Raw genomic sequence first — 7,068 nt, 5'->3', positions numbered from 1 at the left:
TTAAATTGAAATGAAAAATAAAATAAAATAGCTTTGGAAATAGCTTTAGAGTATTTTCTATTTTCCATTTTCCATTTTCCATATTATATATAGTACGTAGTAACTAGTACGTATAAGAATAAGAATAAGAATAAGAATAAGAATAAGAATAAGATTAAAATACTGGTAGATGTAGATTTTTTGAAACGCTTTCTTTGCCAACGACCATACCACGTTGAATACATCGGTTCTCGTCCGATCACCGAAATTAAGCAGCGTCGGGCGCGGTTAGTACTTAGATGGGGGACCGCTTGGGAACACCGCGTGTTGTTGGCTCCACAACACTTTTTTCCTTTTTTTTGCGGTTTTAATTTTTTTTTATTTTATTTTGTTACTAATAATATTTTTCTTTATATCACATATCTATTATTTATTTATATAAAATGCAATTATTTAACTAATTTCTGCTGTATACGTATATTCGCATCATTTTTAATTTTGAAATTGTAATCGTGTCGTATACGAAATGCACGTAAGCTCAAGATTTGTTCAGTTCCATATAAAATGTACAATAGGCATGCATGCGAGTGCGAGTGCAAGTGTGAGTACGAGTGCCAGCGTGAATGAAAACCTTAAATGATAGAAAACTTTTCAAGTAAAATTACTAATTAAGAAGCTTTGCTTATATTCCTTGTCCTTATTGAATAAAATTTAATAAAACAACAATCTATTGATTGCGCCTATTTATTAGCACTAGCACTAGCACTAGCACTAGCACTAGCACTAGCACTAGCACTAGCACTAGCACTAGCACTAGCAATAGCACTAGCACTAGCACTAGCACTAGCACTAGCACTAGCACTAGCACTAGCACTAGCACTAGCACTAGCACTAGCACTAGCACTAGCAGTAGCACTAGCACTAGCACTAGCAGTAGCACTGCACTAGCACTAGCACTAGCACTAGCACTAGCACTAGCACTAGCACTAGCACTAGCACTAGCACTAGCACTAGCAGTAGCACTAGCACTAGCACTAGCAGTAGCACTAGCATTCATATGTTAAATTTTTTAATAAAAATATAAGTATGTATAAAATTTTATTCTTCCTTAAAGATTAAGTTAAAGTTAAAGTTAATATTGAAGTTAATATTACAGGCAATAGTACTACATAATTAAGCATGTAAAATACAAACACGGATATGCTCAATAACAGTTTTAGTTTAATTTTCCTATTCTGTTCATATTAACTTCACTAGAGAAGAAGAAAAAAGAAACTTTTCTATTTTATTTTATTTAAATTGAAATGAAAAATAAAATAAAATAGCTTTAGAGTATTTTCTATTTTCCATTTTCCATTTTTCATATTATATATAGTACGTAGTAAGTAGTACGTATAAGAATAAGAATAAGAATAAGATTAAAATACTGGTAGATGTAGATTTTTTGAAACACTTTCTTCGCCAGCGACCATACCACGTTGAATACATCGGTTCTCGTCCGATCACCGAAATTAAGCAGCGTCGGGCGCGGTTAGTACTTAGATGGGGACCGCTTGGGAACACCGCGTGTTGTTGGCATCACAACACTTTTTTACTTTTTTCCTTTTTTTTGCGGTTTTAATTTTTTTTTATTTTATTTTGTTACTAATAATATTTTTCTTTATATCACATATCTATTATTTATTTATATAAAATGCAATTATTTAACTAATTTCTGCTGTATACGTATATTCGCATCATTTTTAATTTTGAAATTGTAATCGTGTCGTATACGCAATGCACCGTAAGCACAAGTTTTGTTCAGTTCCATATAAAATGTACAATAGGCATGCATGCGAGTGCGAGTCCAAGTGTGAGTACGAGTGCCAGCGTGAATGAAAACCTTAAATGATAGAAAACTTTTCAAGTAAAATTACTAATTAAGAAGCTTTGCTTATATTCCTTGTCTTTATTGAATAAAATTTAATAAAACAACAATCTATTGATTGCGCCTATTTATTAGCACTAGCACTAGCACTAGCACTAGCACTAGCACTAGCATTCATATGTTAAATTTTTTAATAAAAATATAAGTATGTATAATAATTTTATTCTTCCTTAAAGATTAATTAAAGTTAAAGTTAATATTGAAGTTAATATTACAGGCAATAGTACTACATAATTAAGCATGTAAAATACAAACACGGATATGTTCAATAACAGTTTTAGTTTAATTTTCCTATTCTGTTCATATTAACTTCACTAGAGAAGAAGAAAAAAGAAACTTTTCTATTTTATTTTATTTAAATTGAAATGAAAAATAAAATAAAATAGCTTTGGAAATTGCTTTAGAGTATTTTCTATTTTCCATTTTTCATATAATATATAGTACGTAGTAAGTAGTACGTATAAGAATAAGAATAAGAATAAGATTAAAATACTGGTAGATGTAGATTTTTTGAAACACTTTCTTTGCCAACGATCATACCACGTTGAATACATCGGTTTTCGTCCGCTCACTGAAATTAAGCAGCGTCGGGCGCGGTTAGTACTTAGATGGGGGACCGCTTGGGAACACCGCGTGTTGTTGGCTTCACAACACTTTTTTACTTTTTTACTTTTTTCCTTTTTTTTCCGGTTTTAATTTTTTTTATATTATTTTGTAAATAATAATATTTTTTTTTATACACCTATCTATTATTTATTTATGTAAAACGCAATTATTTAACTAATTTCTGCTGTATACGTGTACTCGCATCATTTTTAATTTTGAATTTTGAATTTTGAATTTTGAAAATCGTAATCGTGTCGTATACGCAATGCACCGTAAGCACAAGTTTTGTTCAGTTCCATATAAAATGTACAATAGGCATGTATGCGAGTGTGAGTGCGAGTGCAAGTGTGAGTACGAGTGCCAGCGTAAATGAAAACCTTAAATGTTAGAAAACTTTTCAAGTAAAATTACTATTTAAGAAGCTTTGCTTATATTCCTTGTCTTCATTGTATAAAATTTAATAAAACAACAATCTATTGATTGCGCCTATTTATTAGCACTAGCACCAGCACTAGCACTAGCACTAGCAGTAGCACTAGCATTCATATGTTAAATTTTTTAATAAAAATATAAGTATATATAATAATTTTATTCTTCCTTAAAGATAAAATTAAAGTTAAAGTTAATATTGAAGTTAATATTACAGGCAATAGTACTACATAATTAAGCATGTAAAATACAAACACGAATATGTTCAATAACAGTTTTAGTTTAATTTTTCTATTCTGTTCATATTAACTTCACTAGAGAAGAAGAAAAAAGAAACTTTTCTATTTTATTTTATTTAAATTGAAATGAAAAATAAAATAAAATAGCTTTGGAAATAGCTTTAGAGTATTTTCTATTTTCTATTTTCTATTTTCCATTTTCCATATTATATATAGTACGTAGTAAGTAGTACGTATAAGAATAAGAATAAGATTAAAATACTGGTTAGATGTAGATTTTTTGAAAACACGTTTCTTTCCAACGACCATACACTGGTTGAATACATCGGTTCTCGTCCGATCACCGAAATTAAGCAGCGTCGGGCGCGGTTAGTACTTAGATGGGGACCGCTTGGGAACACCGCGTGTTGTTGGCTCCACAACACTTTTTTACTTTTTTCCTTTTTTTTGCGGTTTTAATTTTTTTTTATTTTATTTTGTTACTAATAATATTTTTCTTTATATCACATATCTATTATTTATTTATATAAAATGCAATTATTTAACTAATTTCTGCTGTTTACGTATATTCGCATCATTTTTAATTTTGAAATTGTAATCGTGTCGTATACGCAATGCACCGTAAGCACAAGTTTTGTTCAGTTCCATATAAAATGTACAATAGGCATGCATGCGAGTGCGAGTGCAAGTGTGAGTACGAGTGCCAGCGTGAATGAAAACCTTAAATGATAGAAAACTTTTCAAGTAAAATTACTAATTAAGAAGCTTTGCTTATATTCCTTGTCTTTATTGAATAAAATTTAATAAAACAACAATCTATTGATTGCGCCTATTTATTAGCACTAGCACTAGCACTAGCAGTAGCACTAGCAGTAGCACTAGCAGTAGCACTAGCATTCATATGTTAAATTTTTTAATAAAAATATAAGTATGTATAATAATTTTATTCTTCCTTAAAGATAAAGTTAAGTTTAAAGATTAATATGAGTTAATTTACAGGCAATAGTACTACATTACTTAAGCATGTAAAATACAAAACGGATATGTTCAATAACAGTTTTAGTTAATTTCTATTCTGTTCATATTAACTTATTAGAGAAAAGAAAAAAGAAACTTTTCTATTTATTTTATTTAATTGAAATGAAAAATAAAATAAAATAGCTTTGGAAATAGCTTTAGAGTATTTTCTATTTTCCATTTTCCATTTTCCATATTATATATAGTACGTAGTAACTAGTACGTATAAGAATAAGAATAAGAATAAGAATAAGAATAAGAATAAGATTAAAATACTGGTAGATGTAGATTTTTTGAAACGCTTTCTTTGCCAACGACCATACCACGTTGAATACATCGGTTCTCGTCCGATCACCGAAATTAAGCAGCGTCGGGCGCGGTTAGTACTTAGATGGGGGACCGCTTGGGAACACCGCGTGTTGTTGGCTCCACAACACTTTTTTCCTTTTTTTTGCGGTTTTAATTTTTTTTTATTTTATTTTGTTACTAATAATATTTTTCTTTATATCACATATCTATTATTTATTTATATAAAATGCAATTATTTAACTAATTTCTGCTGTATACGTATATTCGCATCATTTTTAATTTTGAAATTGTAATCGTGTCGTATACGAAATGCACGTAAGCTCAAGTTTTGTTCAGTTCCATATAAAATGTACAATAGGCATGCATGCGAGTGCGAGTGCAAGTGGAGTACGAGTGCCAGCGTGAATGAAAACCTTAAATGATAGAAAACTTTTCAAGTAAAATTACTATTTAAGAAGCTTTGCTTATATTCCTTGTCTTCATTGTATAAAATTTAATAAAACAACAATCTATTGATTGCGCCTATTTATTAGCACTAGCACCAGCACTAGCACTAGCACTAGCACTAGCATTCATATGTTAAATTTTTTAATAAAAATATAAGTATGTATAAAATTTTATTCTTCCTTAAAGATTAAGTTAAAGTTAAAGTTAATATTGAAGTTAATATTACAGGCAATAGTACTACATAATTAAGCATGTAAAATACAAACACGGATATTTTCAATAACAGTTTTAGTTTAATTTTTCTATTCTGTTCATATTAACTTCACTAGAGAAGAAGAAAAAAGAAACTTTTCTATTTTATTTTATTTAAATTGAAATGAAAAATAAAATAAAATAGCTTTGGAAATAGTTTTAGAGTATTTTCTATTTTCTATTTTCTATTTTCCATTTTCCATATTATATATAGTACGTAGTAGTATACGTATAAGAATAAGAATAAATTTAAAATACTGGTAATGTTAGATTTTTCGAAACACTTTCTTTGCAACACCATACCACGTTGAATACATCGGTTCTCGTCCGATCACCGAAATTAAGCAGCGTCGGGCGCGGTTAGTACTTAGATGGGGACCGCTTGGGAACACCGCGTGTTGTTGGCTCCACAACACTTTTTTACTTTTTTCCTTTTTTTTGCGGTTTTAATTTTTTTTTATTTTATTTTGTTACTAATAATATTTTTCTTTATATCACATATCTATTATTTATTTATATAAAATGCAATTATTTAACTAATTTCTGCTGTTTACGTATATTCGCATCATTTTTAATTTTGAAATTGTAATCGTGTCGTATACGCAATGCACCGTAAGCACAAGTTTTGTTCAGTTCCATATAAAATGTACAATAGGCATGCATGCGAGTGCGAGTGCAAGTGTGAGTACGAGTGCCAGCGTGAATGAAAACCTTAAATGATAGAAAACTTTTCAAGTAAAATTACTAATTAAGAAGCTTTGCTTATATTCCTTGTCTTTATTGAATAAAATTTAATAAAACAACAATCTATTGATTGCGCCCTATTTTATTGCACTAGCACGCACTAGCCTAGCAGTAGCAATAGCATCATATGTTAAAATTTTTTAATAAAAATATAAGTATGTATAATAATTTTATTCTTCCTTAAAGATTAAGTTAAAGTTAAAGTTAATGTTACAGGCAATAGTACTACATAATTAAGCATGTAAAATACAAACACGGATATGTTCAATAACAGTTTTAGTTTAATTTTTCTATTCTGTTCATATTAACTTCACTAGAGAAGAAGAAAAAAGAAACTTTTCTATTTTATTTAAATTGAAATGAAAAATAAAATAAAATAGCTTTGGAAATAGCTTTAGAGTATTTTCTATTTTCCATTTTCCATTTTCCATATTATATATAGTACGTAGTAACTAGTACGTATAAGAATAAGAATAAGAATAAGAATAAGAATAAGATTAAAATACTGGTAGATGTAGATTTTTTGAAACGCTTTCTTTGCCAACGACCATACCACGTTGAATACATCGGTTCTCGTCCGATCACCGAAATTAAGCAGCGTCGGGCGCGGTTAGTACTTAGATGGGGGACCGCTTGGGAACACCGCGTGTTGTTGGCTCCACAACACTTTTTTACTTTTTTCCTTTTTTTTGCGGTTTTAATTTTTTTTTATTTTATTTTGTTACTAATAATATTTTTCTTTATATCACATATCTATTATTTATTTATATAAAATGCAATTATTTAACTAATTTCTGCTGTATACGTATATTCGCATCATTTTTAATTTTGAAATTGTAATCGTGTCGTATACGAAATGCACGTAAGCTCAAGTTTTGTTCAGTTCCATATAAAATGTACAATAGGCATGCATGCGAGTGCGAGTGCAAGTGTGAGTACGAGTGCCAGCGTGAATGAAAACCTTAAATGATAGAAAACTTTTCAAGTAAAATTACTAATTAAGAAGCTTTGCTTATATTCCTTGTCCTTATTGAATAAAATTTAATAAAACAACAATCTATTGATTGCGCCTATTTATTAGCACTAGCACTAGCACTAGCACTAGCACTAGCACTAGCA

General features: G+C 29.6%; 3 non-coding genes and 4 pseudogenes across 3 annotated transcripts; all 7 read left to right on the top strand.

Annotated features, from left to right (window-relative positions):
• Positions 1 to 196: 196 nt before the first annotated feature.
• Positions 197 to 315, top strand: LOC119662834. Its single transcript, XR_005250929.1, has one exon. It is a non-coding gene; the product is annotated as a 5S ribosomal RNA (ribosomal RNA).
• A 1,124-nt stretch (positions 316 to 1,439) lies between these two features.
• LOC119662801 lies at positions 1,440 to 1,557 on the top strand (annotated as a pseudogene).
• Positions 1,558 to 2,432: 875 nt separating this feature from the next.
• On the top strand, positions 2,433 to 2,551 carry LOC119662802 (annotated as a pseudogene).
• Positions 2,552 to 3,477: 926 nt separating this feature from the next.
• LOC119662805 lies at positions 3,478 to 3,596 on the top strand (annotated as a pseudogene).
• Positions 3,597 to 4,506: 910 nt separating this feature from the next.
• On the top strand, positions 4,507 to 4,625 carry LOC119662823. Its single transcript, XR_005250918.1, has one exon. It is a non-coding gene; the product is annotated as a 5S ribosomal RNA (ribosomal RNA).
• An 870-nt stretch (positions 4,626 to 5,495) lies between these two features.
• Positions 5,496 to 5,612, top strand: LOC119662803 (annotated as a pseudogene).
• Positions 5,613 to 6,488: 876 nt separating this feature from the next.
• On the top strand, positions 6,489 to 6,607 carry LOC119662812. The gene has a single exon (XR_005250911.1). It is a non-coding gene; the product is annotated as a 5S ribosomal RNA (ribosomal RNA).
• Positions 6,608 to 7,068: the final 461 nt, after the last annotated feature.

The sequence above is a fragment of the Teleopsis dalmanni genome, chromosome X, assembly GCF_002237135.1.
Source record: "Teleopsis dalmanni isolate 2A chromosome X, ASM223713v2, whole genome shotgun sequence".
NCBI classification, from domain to species: domain Eukaryota; kingdom Metazoa; phylum Arthropoda; class Insecta; order Diptera; family Diopsidae; genus Teleopsis; species Teleopsis dalmanni.
The sequence above is the reverse complement of the archived record's forward strand: the minus strand, read 5'-3'. Positions and strand labels throughout refer to the sequence as shown.